Source organism: Jaculus jaculus, chromosome X, assembly GCF_020740685.1.
Source record: "Jaculus jaculus isolate mJacJac1 chromosome X, mJacJac1.mat.Y.cur, whole genome shotgun sequence".
NCBI classification, from domain to species: Eukaryota; Metazoa; Chordata; class Mammalia; order Rodentia; family Dipodidae; genus Jaculus; species Jaculus jaculus.
Window position 1 is genome coordinate 50,557,614 of NC_059125.1, and position 26,588 is coordinate 50,584,201.

Sequence of the window (26,588 nt, forward strand, 5' to 3'; positions counted from 1 at the left end):
ATGCCAAAAATACTCATTGGAGAAAAGACAGCAAATGGTGCTGGGAAAACTGAATATATATAAAGATCCTTATCTCTCTCCATGCATAAGAATTAAGTCCAAATGGATCAAAGACCTTAATATCAGACCTGTAACTGCTGGAGGAAAAATTAGGGGAAACCCTTCAACCTATTGGTCTTTGAAAAGACTTTCTGAATATAAACCCAATTGCTTAGGCAATAAAACCACAGATTAACTACTGGAACCTCATGAAATTACAAAGCTTTTGCACAGCAAAAGACACTATGAATAGAGCAAAGAGGTAACCTACAGAATGGGAGAAACTCTTTGCCAGATATATATCTGATAGAGGATTAATATCTAGGATATACAAAGAACTAAAAAAATTAAGTAATATGAAGTCAAACAACCCAGTTAAAAAATGGGATATGGAAATAGAGAGTTCTCAAAAGAAGAAATATGGATGGCATATAAACATCTAAAATGTGTTCTAGGGTTGGAGAGATGGCTTAGCAGTTAAGGCATTTGCCTGCGAAGCCAAAGGACCGAGGTTCGATTCCCCAGGACCTACATAAGCCAGATGCACAAGGGAGCACATCTTGAGTTCGTTTGCAGTGGCTATAGGCCCCATTCTCCCTCTCTCTGTCTGCCTTTTCTCTCTCTGCTTGCAAATAAATAAATAATCAAAATAATAAAATAAAAATTGTTCTATATCCCTAGTCCTCGGGGTAATTCAGATTAAAACTATGTTGAGAATCCATCTCTCTCCTCTCAGATTTGCTACCATCATGAAAACAAATGACCATTAATGCTGGCAAGAATGAAGAAAAAAAGGAACCCTCTACATTGTTGGTAGGAATGCAATTTGGTCCAGCCATTGTGGAAATCATTGTGGAGGTTCCTGAGATAACTAAAAATAGATCTACCATATGAACTAGCTATATCATTCTTAGGCATATATCTTAGGACTCATCTCACTACCTTAGAGATATTTGCTCAACCATGTTTATTGCTGCTCTATTCACAATAGCTAGGAAATGGAACCAGCCTAAATGTCCCTCAACTGATGAATGGATAATGAAGATGTGGCACATTTACACAATGGAGTTCTACTCAGTGGTAAAGAAAAATGAAGTTATGAAAATTTCAGGAAAGTGGATGGATCTGGAAAGGATTATAGTTAGTGAGGTAACCCAGGCCCAGAAAGCCAAATATCACATGATCTCTCTCATATGTGGATCCTACCTACAAATGATTGGACTTCTATGTGAGTAGGAATAAAATTCAGTAGCAGACACCAGTAAGCTAGAAAAGAGATATAAAGGGAATAGTAAGGAGGAGGGACTTAATAGGATGGCTTTGTATATATGTAAGTAGAACAGATTAATGGGGGTGAAAAGGCCTAAGTGAGGTCAGGGGAAGAGAATGAGTAAGGAAAGGTGAAGTGTGATATGGTTGTTATAAGCCAGTTTTTCCATGCCAGTGTTTGGCACACTCTCCCTCTCCTGTTCTTGTTGTCTTCCTTATGTGTGCCAGGTTGTAATGTCCATCCTCTGCTTATGCCATCATTTCCCCCCTGCCATCGTGGAACTTCCCTTCAAGCCTGTAAGCCAAAATAAACCTTTTTTCCCATAAGTTCCTCTTGGTTGGGTGATTTCTACCAGCAATGTGAACCTGACTGCAACAGATAAAAGGGATTTCATTGACAGTAAGTTATATAAATAAATATATACACATAAGTGTTTTGTAGATAAAAACAAATTACATGTATGTAGTGCTTTTTAAAAGTTCTGAAATATTTGGCAAATAAGATTTTCTTTTTGGAAATTCAGCTAAATCTGTTTTAATGTTAACATGATTAAAAACTAATAGAAAGAAACTGAGGTTCTTTATTGTCACCATGTAGAGCTGCTATTTTACTACTTGGAGAATGTGAAGTGAAAATTAGACCCTGGAGGATTTCCTTTCATTTTAATTGCTTCTCTCTTAGAGAAGTGTTAAAGGATCCAGTGTTACTGGAGAAAAAATAATTGTAAAATACCATCACTAATAAGAGTTTTGAGCTCTATTCGTTAACATTCTGACTTTGTGAAGGGAAAATTACTGAGGATATTGAGAACAATTATTTTTTCATGTGTCTGGTCTCTGGTTCAAGTGATAATGCACAAACAGAAGACACAAGTTTTCAGGGCACAAACTGCTTTAAATGCATAATACTTCTTGCTGCCAGAAACAGATGTGTTAGAAAATAAAAACAAAAACACCTCTTTTTTATAGCCATTGAAGCAAAGTTTACTTTGTGTTTTAACAAGCTTTAGTTCTATTTTGCATTATCACACATGTGCTTTTTTAAAAAACTAACCTTTTAGTATTATGGTTCAGTACAAGTAGGTGTTTCAGCTTGATGTTGTTTATGTGTTCTAAGTGTTCTTTTATTCCTGCTCTTGTAAAGCAGTCAAGGCAACTATAATGGCACTCTTTGAAATATATTGTAAAATAATAAAAGGTAACAATTAAAATTAAAACAAGAAAGTTTGCTTCCAGGAGTGTGTAAATTTAAAAGCAGTCTTAGCATAGAATGGTTTCATCTCAGCATGGATGACAACCCCTACAGCTGCACAGATGGAGTTCTCCATCCCTCAATCTTCTACCTTCTATATACCCTATCTGCCCTGAGACCATGAGACCCTCATGCATCACTACATATGACTGGCACAAGGCAGCTGAGATTACAGGTGAGAATCTGATGACCATCCCCCACACTTTCTTCTATGAGGGAACTTCAATAGATCCAACCTTCCAGGCTCTCTCACAGCTGCTCCTGTTAAAGGTAGAAACCTTTTTTTTTTTTTCTTTAAGGACCAAATCATATAATACCCTTGGATAATATTAGGCTTTATATTATAATACACAGACAAGGAATTTTATATTCTGGGACAAATACACAGAAACATCAGGGTTGTATGTATGTGTGCACATGCCACAGAGGACAGCCTTGGGATGTTGGACCTCATCTTCCACCTTTTTGAGATAGAGTCTCTTTTTTGTTGTTGTTGTTTGTTTTACCACTGTAAACATCAGACTAGATGGCCCATGAGCTTCAGAAGTCTTCCGATTTCACCTTCCATTGCTGTAGGTGCATTGGGACTATAGGCATGTGTGCTACTTGCATCTGGCTTTACAAGGGTTTTGGGGATCTGACTTACACGGTAAGCACTTTTTTTTTGAGGTAGGGTCTCACTCTGGCCCAGGCTGACCTGGAATTCACTATGTAGTCTCAGGGTGGCCTTGAACTCATGGTGATCCTCCTACCTCTACCTCCAGAGCACTGGGATTAAAGGCATGCGACACAACACCTGGCTCAGCAAAGCATGTTTACCCAGAATCTTCTCCCCAGCTCTCAGATAAGGGGTTTTAGGCAAAATAAGATATACCCACAAAGATCTCAAGATTTTTATAGCTTGACCTATGTAGCTAATCAAATCAGAGAGCTAATATGCTAGAACGTGTACAAAAATCAGATTAGAAGCCAGGCGTGGTGGTGCACGCCTTTGATCCCAGCACTCTGGAGGCAGAGGTAGGAAGATTACCATGAGTTCGAGGCCACCTTGAGACTACATAGTGAATTCAGGTCAGCCTGGGCCAGAGTGAGACCCTGCCTAGAAAAAAAAAATCAGATTAGAGATCTCTCATCCCAGGAACACCCCCGGCAATCTGACAGCACAAATTCTGGGACCCATTCTACCCACCAGATCAGAAGCATAATCCCCTTATTCATACACTCTCACAGAAATAAGACACACAGATCATAGAGTTCTCCTCCTAGGAACTACACTGATATCCAGAAAAACATGACACAACCTGGCACACTGTAGAAGTTTTATTGATGCTGAAACAAACCACAAATCTTTTTGGTCAAAACCCCACAAATATGTATTATCTCATATTTCTGTAGGCCAGAAGATCAATGAAGAACTTTACCATGAATGCCAAAGTCAAGATGCTGGCAGAGCTGACTTTTCTCTGCAGTTTATAGTAGAGGATCAGGTTCCTAAAAGATGTCCACATTCCCTAGGTGACTATCCTTCCTCTATCTTTTTTTCTTCCTCCATCTTTTTGTTGTTTTTGTTTTTCGAGGTAGGCTGTCACTCTGACCCAGACTGACTTGGAATTCACTATGTAGTCTCAGGGTGGCCTCAAACTCATGGTAATCCTCCTACCTCTGCCTCTGGAGTGTTGGGATTAAAGGCATGTGCCACCACAACCGGCTTTCTTTCTCCATCTTTTAAAAAATATTTTTATTTATGAGAGAGAGAGAGAGAAAATGGGCACACCAGGGCATGTAACCATTGCATACTAACTCCAGATGCATGTACCACCTTGTGCTTCTGGCTTACGTGTGTCCTGGGGAATTGACCTTGGGTTCTTTGGCTTTCCAGGCGAGTGCCTTAACCACTAAGCAATCTCTCCATCCCATCCTTTCTCCATCTTTAAACAGCAGAATTTAACATTCAAATTGCTCTTTCTGTATTACTTTCTTTCCTCATGTCTCTGTAACACTCTCTCTGACCTCTCCTGATGTTATAGCAACTGTTTTTTCACTCTGCTTCTATCACTATATCACCTTCTCTGAGCCTCACCTTTTCATGTATCCCTAATGTAACAACACGTGATCATATTGGAGCACCTAGATAATCTAGGATAATTTCCCCATCTCAGGATGCTCAGCCTAATCATACTTGCAAAGTCCCCTTTTTCAGGTCAATTAGTGTAATCACAGGTTCCAAGGATTAGGAAGTGGGCATCTGGGTGCTGATGTTTCTTCTCCAGAGATAGATATAAATAGTCCATAGACCTCACATTGTGATGGCACTGGGCTCATCTTGGAAATCCAGGATTATCCTGTCATCTCAAAATGATTGTTTGGTCATAACTCCAGAGGAGATTTTCATTTTTTGTTTATTTATTTGAGAGAGAGAATAGAGAGAACAGGGCCTTTATCCACTGCAAAAGAACTCCAGATGCATACACCACCATGTACATCTGGCTTACATGGGTCCTGGAAAATTGAACCTGAGTCCATAGACTTTGCAGGAAAGCATCATAAACAATATTCCAACTCTCCAGCCCTGTTTTTTTTAAAAAATAATTTTTATTTATTTGAGAGCAAGAAAGAGACACAGAGAATGGGTGTGCCAGGGCCTCCAACCACTGCAAATGAACTACAGATGCATGTGCCACCTTGTGAATCTGGCTCACATGGGTCCTGGGGAATCGAACCTGCATCCTTTGGCTTTGCAGGCAAATGCCTTAACCACTAAGCAATCCCTCCATCCCCCTGTTATTTGTTTGTTTGTTGAATCAAAGTCTCACTCTAGCCCAGGCTGACCTGGAACTCTAGTCCCAGGCTAGCATCAAACTCATAGCAATCCTCCTACCTCAGCACATGCCTTTAGTCCCAGTACTTGGCAGGCAGAGATAGAAGGACTGCTGTGAGTTTGAGGCCATCTTCAGACTACATAATGAATTCCAGGTCAGCCTGGACTATAATAAGACCCTACCTCAAAAAAAGAAAAAAAAAAGAGCCCTAACAAAAGCACTCATATGAGGAAAGGGTTTATTTCTGGCTTATAGTCTTGAGGGAAAACTACATGATAGCAGGGAAAAGGCAGCATGAGAAGAGGCTGGACATCCCTCTTCCACAGCAGGTGGAAACATCAAGAGAGTAAGCCAAACTATTACTGGCAAGCTAGGACAAATAAACCATTAAGGTCCACCCCCAGCAACATACCTTATCTGACAAGGCTCTGCCTCCCTTGCCATCAGCTGGGGATCAAGCATTCTGAACACTTGAGTATATGGGGGACACTTAGTTCAAACCACCACATTCTGCCCCTGGCCCCCATAAACTCAAGGCAATCCATGATGTAAAATGTAATTCATTCAATTAATTTAAAAAAAATTTTGAGATAGGGATTAAATGTATGTGCCACCATGCCTGGCCCCATTTTACTTTTTATTTTTTAAAAATATTTTAAGCCGGGCGTGGGGGCGCACACCTTTAATCCCAGCACTCGGGAGGCAGAGGTAGGAGGATCGCTGAGAGTTCGAGGCCACAGAGTTAATTCCAGGTCAGCCTGGACCAGAGTGAGACCCTACCTCGAAAAACCAAAAAAAAAAAAAAAAAAATTTATTTATTTCACAGAGAGAAAGAGAGAGAAATAACATGACCTCCAACCACTGCTAACAACCTCTAGATGCATGCATCACCTTGTACATCTGGCTAATGTGGGTCCTGGAGAGACGAACCAGAATTCTTTGGCTTTGCAGGCAAGTGCCTTAACTGCTAACCCACCCCTCCAGCCCCCATTTTATTTTTTTTTAAAATATTTTTATGGGGCTGGATATGGTGGGGCACACCTTTAATCCCAGCATTTGGGAGGCAGAGGTAGGAGGATCACTGTGAGATCGAGGCCATCCTGAGACTACATAGTGAATTCCAGGTCAGCCTGGGCTAGAGTGAGACTCTACCTTGAAAAACCAAAAACAAACAAATAAACAAACAAAACACAAATTTTATGTATTACTTATTTGCAAACAGAGAGAAAGAGAGAATGAGAATATGAGAATGGGCGCACCAGGGCCTCCTGCCACTTCAAATGCAACTAATTAAGATGCATATGCAACTTTCTGCATTTGGTTGGCTTTACGTGGGTACTGGGGAATTGAACCCAAATTGTCAGGGTTTGCAAGCAAGCACCTTTAACCACTGAGCCATATCTTCAGCCCTCAGTCCAACATCAAAAGTCTCTATAGTCTTTCAATCCCAATGTTGTTCAAACATTTACATAGTTTAAGGTCTCTTAACTGTGAGCCTGTCAAACCAAAAAGACATAATGGCACAGAGTAAACATTCACACTGCAAAAGATGGCATTGTGCACGGCAAGAAAAGATTGAACCAATACAAGATCTAAAGCAAACAAGTCCAACATCTCTAAACAGTGACAAAGTCTCTGAACTTCCAATACTGCCCCTCTAGTTTGGCTGCTATCAGCCCAGGGAACAATCCGTCCTGAGCCAGCAACTCTCCTTGGCAGCTGTCCCATAGTCCTGGAATCTCTTGAGATCTCTACTGCAACCTATGGTTCCATTGGGTCTCCATGCAGGAACTCCCATCAAATCTGCTTCAAATTAACCAGTGGCCATTTCCAAAAAAACAAGCTGTGCTACAAATCCAATGAACTATTCTTTACTGCATTTGTTATACTCCATAGTACCAGGCAAGTCATCAAATTTGTTAATACAGAGGGGAATAAAGCCAATTCTGGAAATTAGGAAAATTCCTTCAGCATTCAGGACCCTTACTTTCAAAAGATTCAATATCCTTTTTGCTGTCCAGATGCAGAATACCTGGTTCAATCTCAATGGTGATGCTCTCTCAAATACTTGCAGCTAAATAGGCACTGTCTCCAGCCAAAAAAATTCATTTTTTTCTGTGCTATATCCTTCAGCTTACACCAGTCCATTTCTATGCAATGCAATTCTACACACATCCTGAGGACACCAGAAAATGCAGTAAGCCTCTCACACAAACTGCTTCTAGCCCAGTCTGGGCAAAGCTCTTTCTTCCCCTCATAAGCCAAAACACACAGTCAATAGTCCTCATTGCATTCATGTCTTTCATCTCTGGCCATAATGCTCTACTTGGAGCACTACAAGGTATCTCTCTCTCTCTCTCTCTCTTTTTTTTTTTTTTTCTCGAGGTAGGGTCTTATTCTAGCCCAGGCTGACCTGGAATTAACTATGTAGTCTCAGGGTGGCCTCGAACTCACGGCAATCCTCCTACCTCTGCCTCCCGAGTGCTGGGATTAAAGGCGTGCGCCACCACACCCAGCTACAAGGTATCTCTTAATCCAAGGTATGAAACCTTCCACATTCCTCTCACAAATAGTTCCAAAAAGTCTAAAGCCATAGTCAGGTTTCTAGCATTAATGACCCAACTTCTTGGTACCAACTTTCTGTTGTTAGTTACCTTCTCACTGCTTGGACAAAACACCTGATCAGAAGCAGCTCATGGATGAAAGGGTTTATTTTTGCCTAATTCTCTCAAGGGAAACCTCCATAATGGCAAGGGGAAGATGGCACGAGCAGAGGCTGGGCATCACCTCTGCCACAGCAGGTGAAAACAGAAGGAAGAGAGTGAGCCAAAATAACACTAGCAAGATAGGACCAGTAAACAATTAAGGTCCACCCCCAGCAGGAGCTTTTGATATAAAAGATCAGGGCTGGAGAGATGGCTTAGTGGTTAAGCACTTGCCTGTGAAGCCTAAGGACCCCGGTTCGAGGCTCGATTCCCCAGGACCCACGTTAGCCAGATGCACAAGGAGGCACATGCATCTGGAGTTCGTTTGCAGTGGCTGGAGGCCCTGGCGCGCCCATTCTCTCGCTCTATCTGCCTCTTTCTCTCTCTATCTGTTGCTCTCAAATAAATAAATAAAAATAAACAAAATATTTAAAAAGATCAGATAGCCACATGTTCCAGATATTAGGATATAAGCATCTTTCAGAGACCATTGTTACCCTAACTACAAATACAAATCCATAAACAGTTAAGAAATTACATCCATGAAGCCATAGATTGTTATTAGAAAAAATTCAGTGCCAGGGAATACCTTTTAGCAAGTTGTCGATGCTACCAAAACATTATAAACTATTGCCAAGGTTATTGGTTGTCCACCAGAACTAGATGGAAATACCTTAATGCTGAAAACTCCACATATTTGGGCTGCTGGTCACTGAGAAATCAAGCTGGAGCTGAGCTAGAAGCTTCCTCCTTGTTGACTAGGTGTCAGAATGCTAGAAAGATCTGTGCAGCCTGTTGGAGGAGAAAAGTTATCAGTGGTCTTAACCAGCAATGGACTCTGTATGCTTAACAACTGGCCAACCAGACAAAATCTACCAACTGGTGAAATGGTGGCATGTCTTTATGGGGGAAACAAATTGCTCTGTGATTGGATTTGAGGCCCATTTCACAGGATGGAATTCCTGACAGGTACTGAAGACTTAATCAAAAGTCTGTGGCTGCAGAGGTCATAAGTCCTAGGTGGAAACTACTAGTGTTGTGTTTTGGCTAAATGGATATATTATGCCCACCAAACTGACCTCTAAATACATATGTTTATGCCCATATATTACTACTACTCTCATTTTTTGGTTAAAGAAGAGTCTCTTCAGATGGCACTGTCCAATGGGGTGACTCCAAACTCACCAAAGTGCTGAGAGGAAGTGACAGCAGAGCTTTCAGCACTAAGATATCTCACACCCTCCCAGGCTCAGGGACCATTGCTGAAGAGGTAGCAGAAGGAACGTAAGAGCAAAATGAAGAGGAAGAGTGCTTACAATACTGTTTTCCAGACACAAAATAGCCTTGAAATTCAGGACCTCACAGTGCCTGACACTACCTACATAAGACCTGCATAATAGGAAAAAATGAGGGCATCCAAATAGAAGATATACTAGCTAGAAAGAAGGGATTTAATAGAGAGAGAATTCAGAAAAGGAGAATGGAAGGTGGTAAAATGGGATTATGATCATGGTATATTGTCTGTATATTTTTATTTTATTTGAGAGAGAGAGAAAGAGGCAGATAGGGATTGAGAGAAAATGGGCGCACCAGAGCCTGTATCCACTGCAAATGAACTCCAGATGCATGTACCACCTTGTCATCCAGCTTTATGTGGGTACTGGTGAATCAGACCTGGGTCCTTTGGCATAGCCGGCAAGCATATTAACCACTAGGAAACCCCTTCAGCCCATATTGTCTTTATTTACAGAAGTTGTCAACTAAAAGGTTTTTTTTTTAAAGAGCTAGAGAGATGGCTCAGTGGTAAAGGCACTTACCTGAAGAGCCTAAAAACCTGGGTTTGATTCCCCAGTATCCATGTAAAGCTAAATGCACAAAGTGGTACATGCATCTGGAGTTCATTTGCAGCAGCTGGAGGCCTAGGTGCACCCATTCTCTCTCATCATGGCTTGCAAATGAATAAAATATTAGAAAATTTTTTTTTAATATTTTTATTTATTTGGGAGGGAGAGCGGGGTGGGGGGGGGAGAATGGGTTTGCCAGTCACTGCAAACAAACTCCAGACACATGCGCCACCTTGTGCATCTGGCTTACATTGAGTCCTGGGGAATCAAACTGGGCTCCTTTGGCTTTGCAGGCAGGTGCCTTAAACACTAAGCCATCTCTCCAGTCCCCCTCCAATTTCTGTTTTGTAAATAAAAATAGACTATAGGCATGACTGGCCAGGTGCATTCATGACCTCACAGTGACTGCTGTTACCTGCACAATATTGGGCCTATCAACATTCCAAAATAATTTTTTAAACAGCAGCAAAGTAGAAGAGGGACAGGTTGGAAAGAAGGGGTTCAGTGGAAGGCAGACAAATGATTATGATCAAAATTATACAAATATAAGAAAATTATCCCATATGTACATATGTGTGTATACATATGTATGTTTGTATATGTATGTATGTATGTATACACACACATATATATGACAGAGTGATCATTTTTATCGTGTTTCTAGAAGTTTAAGTGATTGAAAGTCAACTATTAAATTTAGCAAGATGATCAAAAAAAAAAAAATAGCCTATAGGGGCTGCAAAGATGGCTTAGCAGTTAAGGTGCTTGCCTGCAAAGCCAAGGGACCCAGGTTTGATTCCTCAGGACTCATGTAAGCCATATGCACAAGGTGGTGTATGCATCTGGAGTTCATTTCCAGTAGCTGGATGCCCATTCTTTCTCTGCCTCTTTCAAATATATAAATAAGCATCCTATGAAACACTTGTAAGTAGTACGAAGGCTGCAAATGAACTTGAGATGTATGCACCACCTTCTGCATCTGGGTTAAATGGGTCCTGGGAAATTGAACCTAGGTCCTTTGGCTTTGTAGGAAAGCACTTTAACCACTAAGCCATCTCTTCAGCTCAATAAATATATTTTTTAAATATTGAAAAAATGGTCGGGTGTGGTGGTGTACGCCTTTAATCCCAACACTTGGGAGGCAGATGTAGAAGGATCACCATGAGTTCAAGGTCACCCTGAGACTACTGAATGAATTCCAGGTCAGCCTGGGCTAGAGTGAGACCCTATCTTGAAAAAACATTAAAAAAAAAAAAAAATCAACCAAGCACTGTATGTTCTCCCTCATATGTGGATCCTAGCTACAGATTATTGGGCTTCTGTGTGAGAAGGAAAAAACTCAGTAGCAGAGGCCAGTAAGTTAAAAAGGAGATATAAAGGGAAGAGAAAGGAAGGGAGGAGGGTACTTAATAGGTTGGTATTGTATATATGCAAGTAGAAGAATAGATTAATGGGTATGAAAAGGCCCAAAGTGAGGTCAAGGGAAGAGATTGAGTAAAAGAAAGGTGGAGGGAGGGCTAATCAAAATCTAAGAGTATGCAAATAAATCATATGGAATCCTCCAGTTTTGGACAATGGAACACTCAGGAGCCATAGATCATTGTTAGAAAATTTTCAGTGCCAGGGATGGGATACCTCCAGTGAATTGTTGGTCAGGGAGGTCCCTTATCCCCCAAAACATTATAGGCCATTGCTGAAGCCCTTGGTTTCCCACCAGGAATAGATGGTAAGACCCTATTGCTGAAGACTTCACATACTTGTGCTGCAAGGCCACTGAGAAATCCTGCTGGAACTGAGCTGATAACCTCCTCCATGTAGACCAGCTGACAGAAAGCTGGAAGAAGCCATTCTACATGTAGTTCAATGGGAGAAAGATACCACCAGTGAAAATACTCAACAGTGGACACTGCAAGCCTTATAATTGGCCAGCCAGGCCAAATGAGCCAACGGGTGCAATAGTGGCACTTCTGTCATGTTGGAAACTAACTGCCCTCTAATTGGACTGGAGGCCCGCTCCATGGGAGGGAATACATCCCTGATACTGAAAAATTAAAACAGGGGTAGTCATGAGCCCTAGGGTTTTAACATCTGCTGATGTCTGGGAAAATGTATATTAACATTTGCTTATCAAACTGCCCAGTAAGCACTTCTCTTAATATTTATACCCTTATATTAATGCTACTCTCACTTTTGGTAGAGAATCTTCTCTTTTCAGATGGTAGTGACTTTGGGATGACTCAGAAGGTATCATAGTGCTGGGAAGAAGTGACTGGAGTACTGAGTAACATCTCGATCACACCTTCCAAGGCTCAGGGTCTAAATGCAGAAGAGGTGTCCGAAAAAAATGTAAGAGCCAAAGGAAGGGTAGGACTCCATACAATGTGCTCCCTCCAGACATAGAATGGTCTGGATATCCATGACCTCATAGTGCCTGACACTACCTACAGAAGACCATCATAAGAGGAAGAAAAAGACCATGACATCAAAATAAAAGAGACTGATTGAGATGGGGAGGGGATATGATGGAGAATGGAATTTCAAAGGGGAAAGTGGGGGGGGAGGGAGTGTATTACCATGGGATACTTTTTATAATCATAGAAAATGTTAATTTTTTTAAAAAACTTCCCAGTAAGCACTTCTCTTAATATTCATACCCTTATATTAATGCTACTCTACTTTGGGTAGAGAATCTTCTCTTTTCAGATGGCAGTGATCTTGGGACGACTCAGAAGGTATCATAGTGCTGGAACGAAGTGACTGGAGTACTGAGTAACATCTCGATCACACCTTCCAAGGCTCAGGGTCTAATGCCGAAGAGGTGGCTGAAAGAATGTAAGAAGAGCCAAAGGAAGGGTAGGACTCTGTACAATGTGCTCCCTCCAGACATAAAATGGTCTGGATATCCATGACCTCACAGTGCCTGACACTACCTACACAAGACCATCATAAGAGGAGGAAAAGACCATGACATCAAAATAAAAGAGAGACTGATTGAGATGGGGAGGGGATATGATGGAGAATGGAATTTCAAAGGTGAAAGTGGTGGGGGGGGGAGGATATTACCATGGGATACTTTTTATAATCATGGAAAATGTTAATAAAAATTGAGAAAAAAATTTAAAAAAATCAAAATAGGGGCTGGGCCTGGAGAGATTGTTTAGCGGTTAAGGCACTTGCCTGCAATGCCTACAGAGCAGGGTTTGATTCCCCAATACCCACATAAAGCCAGACACACAAAGTGGAGTATGCATCTGGAGCTTGTTCACAGTTGTTAGAAGACCTGACATGCCCATTCTCTCTCTCCCCCTCTATCTGCCTCTTTCTCTGTCAAATAAATAAATAAATAAAATATTTAAAAACATTTTTGAAAAAAATGGGCTGGAAGCTAGCTATAGTGGCACCCACCTTTAATCCCAGTACTCAGGAGGCAGAGGTAGGAGGATCACCATGAGTTCAAAACCACTCCGAGACTAAATAGTGAATTCCGGGTCAGCCTGGGCTAGAGTGAGACCCTACCTCAGGAAGAAAAATGGGCTGGAGAGATGGTTCAGCATTTAAGATGCTTGCCTGCAAAGCATAAGGACTCAGTACCCACATAAGCCAGATGCACAAGGTGGTGCATGTGTCTGGGGTTTGTTTGCAGTGGTTAGAGGCCCTCGTGTGCCCATTCTTTTTCTACCTCTTTCTCTCCCTATCTTTCAAATAAATATTATTTTTAAAAGTTAAACACACACAAACAAATAGAAAAGTAAAAAGGAAAATGTGCAAAGAGGGCCAAAGCATATAGTAGTCTCACTTTATAACCAGCTTTCAGGCTGGTGATATAGCTCACTAGTAGAATACTTGCGTAGGAAGTGCCAGGCCCTGAGTGTAATCCCTAGAACTGCAAAATGAGAGAGAAAGCGAGATAGAGATGAAAAGAACTAATCCAGCTACAGCTACAGGAGACCTGATACACTCCTGCAAGACAGCATTAACCTATTTATGAGGGCAGAGCTCCTATGACCTAATTACCTTCTATTAGACCCCACCTCTTAAAAGCCCATCACTTCAATACTGCCACAGGGACCAAACTTCCAGTACATAATGTTTTTTAGGAGACAAATCAAATCCAAATCATTATCCATGAGGACATCAGAAACTCTAGTACTGTGATATAAAGCCAAAAGCAGAATGGAAACTTTATCTAATAAAAACACAGATATGAAAGTCCACAATTCCTGTAATATATATCTGCAAACAGAAACTTCACACCTAAGACACATACTCATGAACAGACCAGAGATTTTTTTAAATGTATGTGTTTATTTGACAGAGAAAGAGAGACAGACAGACAGACAGACAGAAAATGGGTGCACCAGGGCCTCTTGTTTGTGCAAATAAATTCCAGATGCATGTGCCACTTTGTGTATCTGGCTTTACATGGGTATTAGGGAATCAAACCCAGGCCTGTAGTTTTTGCAACCAGCACCTTTAGCTGATAAGCCATTTCTCCAGTCCCAGAGATATTTTTATTTATGTATGAGCAGAGAGAGAACATGGGTACACTAGGGCCTTATGGATCATCAAACAAACACCACATGCACACACCACTTTGTGAATCTGGCTTTACATGGTTACTAGGGAATTAGACCGAGGCTTGCAAGCAAGCACTTTTAACAGCTGCCCACTCCCCAAATTGTTTATTTACATATGTGAGGAGTGGGACCAGGGACTCTTGTCCCTGTAAACACATACCAGATACATATATCTGGTTTTATGTGGATGCTGGGGAATTGAACCTAGACCAGCAGACTTTGCAAGCAAGCAACTTTAACTGTTGAGCCATCTCTCAAGCCACAGACCAAACATCTTAAGTCTTCCCACATCTCCCTATAATCAAATAAGCAATCTCAAATTCTAAGAAAAATATCTAGAGATATTCTATACCTGACATCTAGGGAACCTACCCCCAAAGAATTATTTTATGTTCCTGGGACATAGGCCTACAAAAATATTAGACTTAAATTCATATAGTCACATACCCACATGAATTTTAGACATAAATATACCTAAGTCAATCAGATACATTTCATTCTGAAAGTGTGTGTGTATGTGTATGTGTGCGCACACACACATTTGGGTATAAATGAATGAATCGGAAAGCTATTTCAGAAATATCAATAAAACAAGACACCAGACAACTTACACAAACACAGATCCCTCAGAAACCCCAAGCTGGAACATATGCCTCTTGATCAGCCAAGAGACCTTACATCCTAATACAGGAACATAAACTTTAGAGATATGATATTCTGAGACATATATATATACCCACAAAAAAATCCTCACAAAACCAGAGCTGGGGAGACGGCTCAGCATTTTCCACTGAGTGCTGGCTACAGGAAAGCATTAGGGAAGAAAAAGCATTAGAAACTGAGAGGGCCTGAGCCTGCCCAAGTACAAGTCCCCAGTACCACAGGAAAACAACAAAACAGTAATCCGACTGAGAGACTGTCTTAAGGAAATAAAGCAGACGAGTTATAGAGGACTATACCCAGCATTGTCCTTTGGCCTCCACATGTGCTCACAGGGTATATGCATCTGCACATACATGTGCATATACCATGGATATACATGCATATGCCCCCCCAAAACCCTCAAAGACCAAAAATTTAGAGATACACTCAAACAGGTCATTCATATTCATATACCCCCATGTAGATCTGGGTATTTCCATCCTGAGTTTCCATAAACACCCAGTTAGAAACACTGGATGCCATATATTTTTTGATATCTATATAATGCTGAAATGTGGCCTTTATTGTCTTTATAAGATAGAAGTACAGATAAGGGCTGAGAACTCATTCTTTCATAGGTCTTTCTTTCATAAACAGATAATAAATAGGTAACAATTTCTGGAGAACTGATGGGGCACTGGAGCATATGTGGATGAGGACATGCCACATAATGCAACTTTAAGTTAACAGAGGACCTCAAGCAAATTTTCAACCCTGAGCTTGAGTCTTCAGCATATCAAACCTGATGCATATGTATGCTTAAGGCTTAATCTATGGCTCTTCTCTGCAGAAGCATTAGTGCTATGACTGTATTCCAATAATCATACATAATATGATACTGATGTCACATTTGAGCAGTTTTCTTGAAGACCACAAATCCCAAGTCAGGGAAAGTATACTTATCCAGGAAAAAAAAAAGGTGTTTTGCAATACAATTCACTAAGAATTATACTGTGTGACAATGCTAATTCATTTTTAAAAACTTATTTTATTTTCTCTGCTTCTGTCAAGGATGGTGATGGTTATTTGTTTACTACTGGTTTTCCTATGTAGCATATATTTCTTATGACAATATAGTTGCTTGAATTTAAAAAAAAATCAAATATGACCACCTGAATTTTCCAGTGTGTAATCATAGTACATCCTTAAAATAGTTGAGTTGGCTTCATTTATAGAATTCAAAATCTATTTCTAATATTCTAAATTTATTTAGCACAAAATAAAGTAGAGCCAATTCTCTCTCTCTCTCTGTCTGTCTCTGTCTGTCTGTCTCTCTCTCTCTCTCTCTCACTCACACACACACACACATATTTTGGTTTTTCGAGTAGAGTCTCACTCCAGTTCATGCTAACCTGGAATTCACTATGTAGTCTCAGAGTGGCCTTGAACTCATGGTGATCCTCCTACCTCTGCCTCCCCAGTGCTGGAATTAAAAGTGTGCGCCACCATGCCTGGCTTCATATATTTTTAACTACTTCTATAACAAATCATCACAAATTCAATATTTTGAAAAAAGTTTTCATTTATTTTTATTTTATTTATGATATTCCATTTATGTAGGATGGAAACCTTGGAAGGGGACTTACAATCAAATGTCAACATGACCTTCTGTGCAGCAGATTTCCAGGCAGAATGTGTTTCCACCTTTTAGAAATGTTTATAGCCTCTTGTCCCTTTATCTTTCTTCATAATGCTTTATCTTCTAATCTGTCTGATTTCTGTGTCTGTCATCACATCTCCACTCTTTCCAGTCCTCTAGTCACATCTCCTTTGCTGGCCGTCTTTGTGGAAACTTAATTGGACAATTGCAAACACATGCACAAGGATTAGACATTTTACATTTTTGTATATATTCACATGAACAGCACAAGCATACACATCCACAAATATTTTCCTTACTATACTGATGTCTCTGAATTAGTTTGTGCCATTATGTTGCATTCAATGACAATGATTATCCTATCCCCCCATTATTTATTATTAATTAATTAATTTTTGGTTTTCTGAGGTAGGGTTTCACTCTAGCTCAGGCTGACCTAGAATTCACTATGTAGTCTCAGGGTGGCCTTGAACTCACGGCAATCCTACCTCTGCCTCCCAAGTGCTAGGATTAAAGGCATATACCATCATACCCAGATTTATCTCTCCTCCCCCCACCATTCTTGTGACCATATTAGACCTACCTAGAAAATATCCTCATCTCAAGATTCTTAATTTAACCTACAAAGTATCTAACATGTAATGTCACATATTCAGTTTCCAGGTTAGGACATGGGACCATTAATGGGCCCATAAGTAGGCAGAGCAGAGACACAATTAAAGATCTCCCATCATAAAACACATCCCCCCATAAAGTCCAGAGACCTAAAATGCTGGGCTCACACAAAATACTGCTCACAGATCACCCTTCCTCACACACACACACACACACACACACACACACACACACACACACACAAAGTGATGATGGGCTGGAGAGATGGTTTAGTGGTTAAAGGCACTGGCTTGCATAGCCCAAAAGCCTGGGTTCAATTACCCATTAGCCACATAAAGCCAGATACACAAAGTGGTATATGTGTCTGGAGTTCATTTGCAGTAGCACTAGGCCCTAGCAAGCCCATTTTCATATTCATATTCTCTCTCTCTCTCTCTCTCTCTCTCTCTCTATCTCTCATATACATACATACATACATATATATATATATATATATATATATATATATATATATATATATATCCTTGCAAATAAATAATAAAAAGTTTTTTAATCTAAGTAATGAGAGACCTTTCATCTTGGGTATACATGTGAAAACATCAGATACACCCACATCCTAAGACATAGCCCTTACATATTGGGAAACATACCCACAAACAGAATAGACTTCACAGTATCAGCAAAAATAGAGCTTTTTGTTTGGGGACATTTTGATTCACAGTGCTGGGGATTGACTTCAGGGCCTCACACATGTTGGGCAAGCTATACCCCAATCCCAAAAGGCTTTTTTTTTTTTTTTTTGGTTTTTTTAAGGCAGGTTCTCACTCTAGTCCAGGCTGACCTGAAATTCACTATGTAGTTTCAGGGTGGCCTTGAACTCACAGTGATCCTCTTACCTCTGCCTCCCAAGTGCTGGGATTAAAGGCATGCACCACCACACCTAGTCCAAAAGATTTTTTTAAAACAAATGCATTGTATACATTTAGAAAAGTGTCAAAAATACACTTTATATCTATTGCAGTCAGGTTCACATTACTGGCAGAAAACACCCAACCAAGAGCAGCTTGTGGGGCAAAATAGGGTTTATCTTGACTTTCAGACTTGAGGGGAAGCTCCATGATATCAAGGGAAAATGATGGCTTGAGCAGAGGGTAGACATCACCTCCTGGCCAACATTAGATAGACAATAGCAACAGGAGAGTGTGTCAAACACTAGCAAGGAGAAGCTGACTACAACACCATAAGCCCACCCCCAACAATACACTGCCTCCAGGAGGCTTTAATTCCCAAATTACCATCAGCTGAGGACCTAGCAGTCAGAGCACATAAGCTTATGGGAGACACCTGAATGAAGAACCTACACTATGTTAGAGGACTCACATCCTGGGAAATATTTCTAGATTACCTAAAGAGATTAGACTTGTTGGGATATATATTCACTAGGAGATGGGAATTCTCTAGTTCTAGGACATATACTTGCAAACAGATCACAGACCCCTTCACTCTGAGATACATACCCACTAAGAATTCTGGAATGCATGATTGAATATTGTCTTAATCAATTTTATATTACAGCAACAAAATACCAAAAGATGGGTAGTTTATAAAGGACATTCATTTAGTTTACAGTCTTGGAAATTCAGGAGTATAGTTCCAGGATCTGCTGTGCCCTGGTGGAGGCCTCATAGTGGATGACATCACATGGTGAGAGCATGTGTGAGTGGCAAGCAGCCCAGGCAGAAAAGATTCAGAGACCAGCCTCCCATACAGCTCATTCTTGAGGAAACCAATCCAAGCCACAGGCCTGTATTAATCCCTTCAGAGGGTGGCATCCCAATGACCTAATTACCTGCCACAAAGCCTATCTCATAAAGGTTACACCACTTGAATATCATCCACTGAAACCAAGCCTCCAGGGAAAAAAGCACATCCAAAGCAAAGCATGAATTTGAATATATATATAGGAAGGGCAGATAGGCTGCAGCTAGGAAAGAAGTAGCAGTCGTTAAAAAAAATAGATAGATGATTTAAAATATTTTTATTTACTTGAAAGAGAGAGAGAAAGAGGCAGGTAGAAAAAGAGAGAGGGGGAGAGGGGGGAGGGAAGGAGGGAGGGAGGGAGGGAGAGAATGGGTGTGCCAGAGCTTCTAGCCACTGTAAACAAACTCTAGATGCAGGTGTCACCTTATACATATGGATTTATGTGGGTCCTGGGGAATCAAACCTGAGTACTTGGGCTTTGTAGGCAAGTGCCTTAACAGCTAAGCCATCAGATGGGGGAGGTCTTGTATCTTGTGGATAACAAAGTGACCTTGTTTTTTAATCTATGTGTAGACAATATTATACAAGAGTTTAGTATTCTACCAATCCCCCACCCTTCCCCTACTGCAGGGACTAACTTCATGGGCTTATGCTTGTCTTGTGCTCCTTTTATCTCACTTTTTTTATTTTGCTTTTTCAAGGTAGGGTCTTACTCTAGCCCAGGGTGACCTAGAATTCATTATTTAGTCTTAGGCTGGCCTTGAACTCACAGTGATCCTCTTCCCTCTCCCTCCTAAATGCTGGGATTAAAGGTGTGCACCACCATGACCAGCTTTTTATCTCATTTTTACCATGGCCTCACAATAGCCTTGCCTGTCTCTGCTGTCCTTGAGATTATTTATTTATTCTATTCTTTTCTCATGTTAAATGCCTGTTATGAGTGAAACTGTGTTCTCTTAAAATTAATATGTTACAATCCTAATTAGCAGTACCTCAGAATATGGCCTTATTTTGGAATACAGTCTGTGTAGATGTAATTAGTTACATTAAAATGAAGTGGGCTGGGGAGATCACTCAGTGGTTAAAGGTGCTTGATTGCAAAGCCTGCTGGCCTGGGTTCAATCCGCCAGTGCCTATATAAAGCCCAGATGCAGAGGGGCACATGGATCTGGAGTTCATTTGTAGTGGCAGGAGGGGGGCTAGAGAGGTGGGTCAGCAGTTAAAACATTTGCCTATAAAAGCCAAAGGACCCAGGTTTGATTCTCCAGTACCCACATAAAACCAGATGCACAAGGTGGTGCATGTATTTGGCATTCATTTGCAGTGGCTGGAGGCCCTGGTATACCCATTCTATCCATATATATTTATGTATATTTTTTTCACTCTCTCATAAATAAATAAATAAAATATAAATAAAATATAATGTGTAGTAGCAGGAGGCCCTGGTGTGCCTATATACTCTCTCTCTCTCTCAACTAAATCAGTAAAAATATTTTTAAAACACTGAATGAAGTCATGCTGCATGCTGGCAAGATTGCTCAGTGGTTAAAGGCTCTTGATTTAAAAGCCTGCAAGTGCTCAGATTCAATTCCCCAGTAGCCACTTAAAGCAGGATGCAAAGTGGCACACGACTCTATGCTCCCAATGTGCTTACAACAGTGGGAGGCTTTGACAGTGAGAGGCTTCATTTGCAGTTTCACAAGACCCTATCTCAAAGGTTGAGCACTGACACCTCAAACTTGACCTCTAACCTACACACACACACACACACACACACACACACACACACACACACACACACACACACTTTCCTTTCTTTCTTTTTTTTTTTACAAAAGAATGGGGGTTAAAGGTATTGCTCAGCGGTTAGGCACTTGCTTGCAATGTCTGATGGCCCAGGTTTGATTACCCAGTACCCACATAATGTCAGATGTACCAGGTGGTGCATACATCTATAGTTCATTTGCAGTGGCAAGAAGCCCATTCTCTATGTCTCTCTCCATCTCTGTCTTTCTCTCTGTGTTTGCAAATAAATATTTTAAAAATACTAAGAAAAAAGAATCAAGTCATGCTGGAGTGGGCCTCTCCTCCAAAATGACTGATGTAGTTACTGAAAGGGAAAATTTGAACATGGACAGAGATGCTCATAGGGAGAAGGCCATGTGACTATGGAGGTAGTCATCCAGGAAGTAATACAAGATAAGGAATACTAAAATGCTCCAATGCTCCTGAGGCAAGGGGAAAGGCCTGGAATAGACTAGTCCTTCTCAGCCTGCCAAAGGATCAACCCTGCCCATACACCTTTATCTTTGACTTTTAGCTTCAGAATGGTGAGACAATATATTTCAGTTGTTTAAGCTTCTTATAGTAATGTCTGAAAAGGCCAGCATGTGAAAACTGAAGCAGTCTTCTACCACAAAAAATAAAAGAAAAAAAAGTAAATAAAAATAGCCTATATGGACTTGAGAGATGGATTAGCAGTTAAGGCATTTGCCTGCAAAGCCTAAGGACCCAGGTTCAAGTCCCCAGTACTCATGTAAGCCAGATGCACAAGGTGGCACATGCAAGTGAAGTTCATTTGCAGTGGCTGGAGGCCCTGGCGCACCAATTCTCTTGCTTGCAGCCTCTTTCTCTCTCCCTCTCCCCCCCTCTCAAATAAATAAATAAATAAATTTAAAAATAGCCTATAGTGCAAAGAATAGTCCTCCATACCAAAGACTTTTGGGTTCTAACATGTCAGTAGTCTGAAGCTGAGAAATCATGCCCTAGACACAGACCAAAAAGTATTTACTAAACTCATAATTTCTAATACAGGTCAAAGAAAATTAGATTATGGCACACACTGTTTTGAATATAGTCTTCCCAAAGTGTTCTGAGACCTCACCCTGAACACAGAAGCCCAAATAGACAAGGCAAGCCCCAGAAGACACATCTAATGAATAGGTCAAAGACATACTCTGGGACAATGACCACTGAGAAGATAAAATATCTAGCATCTAAAGGCATGCATTAGCCAGACATAATGGTACCCATCTGTAAAGTTGAGCAGGAAGATCTTGAGTTTGAGGCTAGCCTAAGTTAGTTCATAGCAAATTCAAAACTAGCCTGGCCTGTATTGAGAGACCTTGTCTCACAAAATGAATAAATAAGTAAATAACTAAATAAAAACTATTCATCTGGACTGAAAAAAGCAAAGAGGCAACCTACAGAATGGGAAAAAATCTTCGCCAGCTATATATCTGATAAAGGATTAATATCTAGGATATACAAAGAACTCAAAAAGATAACTAATAAGGAATCAAACAGGCCAATCAAAAAATGGGCTAAGGAGCTAAATAGAGAGTTCTCAAAGGAAGAAATACGAATGGCATATAAGCACCTAAAAAAATGTTCTATGTCACTAGTCATCAGGGAAATGCAGATTAAAACTACATTGAGATTCCATCTCACTCCTGTCAGATTGGCCACCATCATGAAAACAAATGATCATAAATGTTGGCGGGGATGTGGAAAAAAAGGAACCCTTCTGCACTGCTGGTGGGAATGCAATCTGGTCCAGCCATTGTGGAAAACAGTGTGGAGGTTCCTAAAGCAGCTAGAGATTGATCTACCATATGACCCAGCTATAGCACTCCTAGGCATATATCCAAAGGATTCATCTCATTTCCTTAGAAGTACATGCTCAACCATGTTTATTGCTGCTCAATTTATAATAGCTGGGAAATGGAACCAGCCTAGATGTCCCTCAACAGATGAGTGGATAATGAAGATGTGGTACATTTATACAATGGAGTTCTACTCAGCGGTAAAGAAAAATGAAGTTATGAAATTTGCAGAAAAATGGATGGACCTGGAAAGTATTATACTAAGTCAGGTAACCCAGGCCCAGAAAGCCAAGCGCCACATGTTCTCCCTCATATGGGGATCCTAGCTACAGATGACTGGGCTTCTGTGTGAGAATGAAAATACTTAGTAGCAGAGGCCAGTAAGTTGAAAAGGAGACATAAAGGGTGGAGAAAGGAAGGGAGGAGGATACTTAATAGGTTGATATTGTATATATGTAATTACAATGATTGTAATGGGGAGGTAATATGATTGAGAATGGAATTTCAAACGGGAAAGTGTGGGGGTGGGGAGGGAGGGAATTACCATGGGATATATTTTATAATCATGGAAAATGTTAATAAAAATTAAAAAAAAAAAAAAAAAAAAAAAGAAATAAGACAATAACATACAAGTGCTCTGAGATATCACATCATAAGCTACTTTGACTCAAGACAGCTCTAGACCCTAAAGGCTCAAAGAGAATGGATGGATGCGTCAGGGCCTCCTGCTGCTGCAAACTAACTCCAGAAGCATGTGCCACTTTGTGTACTTGGCTTTGCATGGGTACTGGGGAATAGAACCTGGACTGTCGGGCTTTACAATCAAGTGCCTGTAATCACTTAGCCATCTCTCCAGCCCCCATGCCTTGGTTTTGAATATTGTACTATCACATTCTAAGTTATTACTTTATAAAAAGATATCAGGTGAAAGTACAAGAACTTTGGAACAGTGTGGTGGCACACACCTGTGATTCCAGCACATAGGAGGCTGAAGGAGGAGGAGGACAAGTGCAAGGTCAGCTTGGGGTACCTAGTAAGACCATGTGTCAACCAAAGAACTATTTGTGCTAATTTTGCAATCTTTTCCTAGGTCTAAAATAAATTTACCTTTTAGAAAAAGGAAAAATGACCAGAAGATATCAAAGACAATTTATAAAACTTAAATACGTCTTGTTTGCAAGTACAGAGAACAATTCACAAGGCCTCTCTGGCACTCAGAAATGAAATTCAGTTTTAAGACAAAAAAGGCCTCTGGGGTTAAAGAGATGCAGTTATTAAAACACTTATTTACAGCCAGGCATGGTGACACGTGCCTTTAATCTGAGCACTCGGGAGACAGGGGTAGGAGGATCGCTGTGAATTCAAGGCTACCCTGAGACTATACCAGGTCAGCCTGGGATAGAGTGAGACCCTACCTCAAAAGAAGAAAAAATTAATAAATAGAAACACTTATTTAAAAAACCTTCCAGTCTGAGTTCAATTCCCCTTTACCCATATAGAGTCATACACACAAAGTAGCGCTTGCACCTGGAGTTCATTTGCAGAGGCAGAAGGCCTTGGTGCACTCATACACATTCACTAGCTCTCTCTAAAATAGTTTTTAAAATTTTTTTTAAATTTATTTATTTGAGAGCGACAGACACAGAGAGAAAGACAGATAGAGGGAGAGAGAGAGAATGGGCGCGCCAGGGCTTCCAGCCTCTGCAAACGAACTCCAGACGCGTGTGCCCCCTTGTGCATCTGGCTAACGTGGGACCTGGGGAACCGAGCCTCGAACCGGGGTCCTTAGGCTTCACAGGCAAGCGCTTAACCACTAAGCCATCTCTCCAGCCCTCTAAAATAGTTTTAAAACCTCAAATGGATGGAATTGGGAAAGGTCATACTGAGTAGAGTAACACAGGCTCAGAAACACAAACAGTGCATGTACTCTCTCATATGTAGAGCCTAGCTTCAAACTTCTGGATCAGTGTCTCTAAGTTAGAGTGTCTGTATGGGCCAAGAAGCTATACAGGGCTCATAGGGAAAGGGCTTGTGGGGGGATAGTAGAACACATGGGGTATGAAAGTTGGGGGTGGAGTAATAGTGGAAAAGAAATGTTTAAGCAAGGATGGGTTGGAGGATGAGGGAGAGAAGGGGATGGAAGGATAATCAAAACTAAAGATATTTAAGGTACTTGTCTGCAAAGCCTAAGGACCCTAGTTCAATTCCCCAGTTAAGCCAGATGCACAAGGTGGTACATGCACTGGGAGTTCATTTCCAGTGGCAAGAGGCACTGGGGTGCACATACTATTTTTCCCTCTCTCCTTCTCTCTCAAATAAGTAAATAAAAATAAAATAACAAAACAAAGGTATGTGAATAAGCCATACAGAGGTTGACAACTTGGTAAGCCAATTAAAATAGAGTTTAAAATATTTTTATTTGGGCTGGAGATATAGCTTAGAGGTTAAGGCATTTGCCTGCAAAGCCAAAGGACCCAGGTTCAATTCCCCAGCACCCACATAAGCCAGATGCACAAGGGGCACACATGTATGGAGTTCATTTGCAGGGGCTATAGGCCCCGCTCTCTGTCTCTCTTTTATCTCTGCTTGCAAAAAATTTTTAAAAACTTTATTTGCAAGGAGGAGAGAGAGAAAATTAACGGGCTCACCAGGGCCTCTTGCCACTGAAAACAAACTCCAAGTGCGTGTACCGCTTTGTGCATCTGGCATTGCATGGGCACTGGGGAATTGAACCTGGGACAGCAGGCTTTGCAAGCAAGTACCTTTAGTCACTGAGCTATCTCTCCAGCCCCAAATATAATTTTTTTAAAGTATTTGAATGACAAGCCAGGTGTGGTGGCAAATGCCTTTACTCCCAGCACGTGGGAGGCAGAGGCAGGAGGATCGCTGTGAGTTTGAGGCCACCCTGAGACTACATAGTGAATTCCAGATCAGCCTGGGCCAGAGTAAGACCCTACCTCAAAAAGCCAAAAAAAAAAAAGAAAAAAAAGTATTTGAATGAAGGTTCCCTATGTTAGTGAATATGGGTGTTTCCAGAAATCATAGGTTATTAATCACAAATTCCAGTACCAGGGATGAGATAACCCCCATGGGTTGTTGGTTAGAGAGGTACAGAGGCCCCTAAAACACTATAGGCAATTGACGATGATCTTGGTTGCCCATTAAAACTAGATGACAAGTCCCTATAGCTAATGACACCCTGTTTCAATTGCAGGACAGAGAGCAGACAAGCTGAAACTGAGCTGCAAGCTTCCACACTGCTGGCTAATTTTCTTCATACCAAAAGGTGCTATGTAAGCTGCTGGAGGAGAAAAGCCATCAATAGTCCTACACGGCTGTGAAACCCATGTGTTACATAACTGGCCTGCCAGGCAAGACATGTCCACCAGTGCCATAGTGGCATGATAGTTATGGGTGATTGGATTGGAGGCCTGTTCCACAGGAGTGATTTCATGCCTGGTACTATAAGCCTAGCCCAAAACCTATAGCTTTACATAGGCCGTAGGAGGTGGTGAACCTATACCTGTGGTTATGTTAAAAGGACAGAATGTCAAAGATCCTTCTAAATATCTATATTTCTTTCCATAGATTAATACTACTTGAAGATCACAGAAGTTCCTTACCTCAAGGCCCAGTGGTTATTAATACAGAAATACGTAGCTGGCAAAATTGTCATAAATGTTGCTTCTGTGTGCTTAGCCTCAAACAGGACATCTCAGAGACCCCTCTAAGGCTCAGGGACCATGAAGAAGAGGGGCTGGAAAGAATGTCAGAGCAGGACTGTGGGGAGGAGGGCTGCA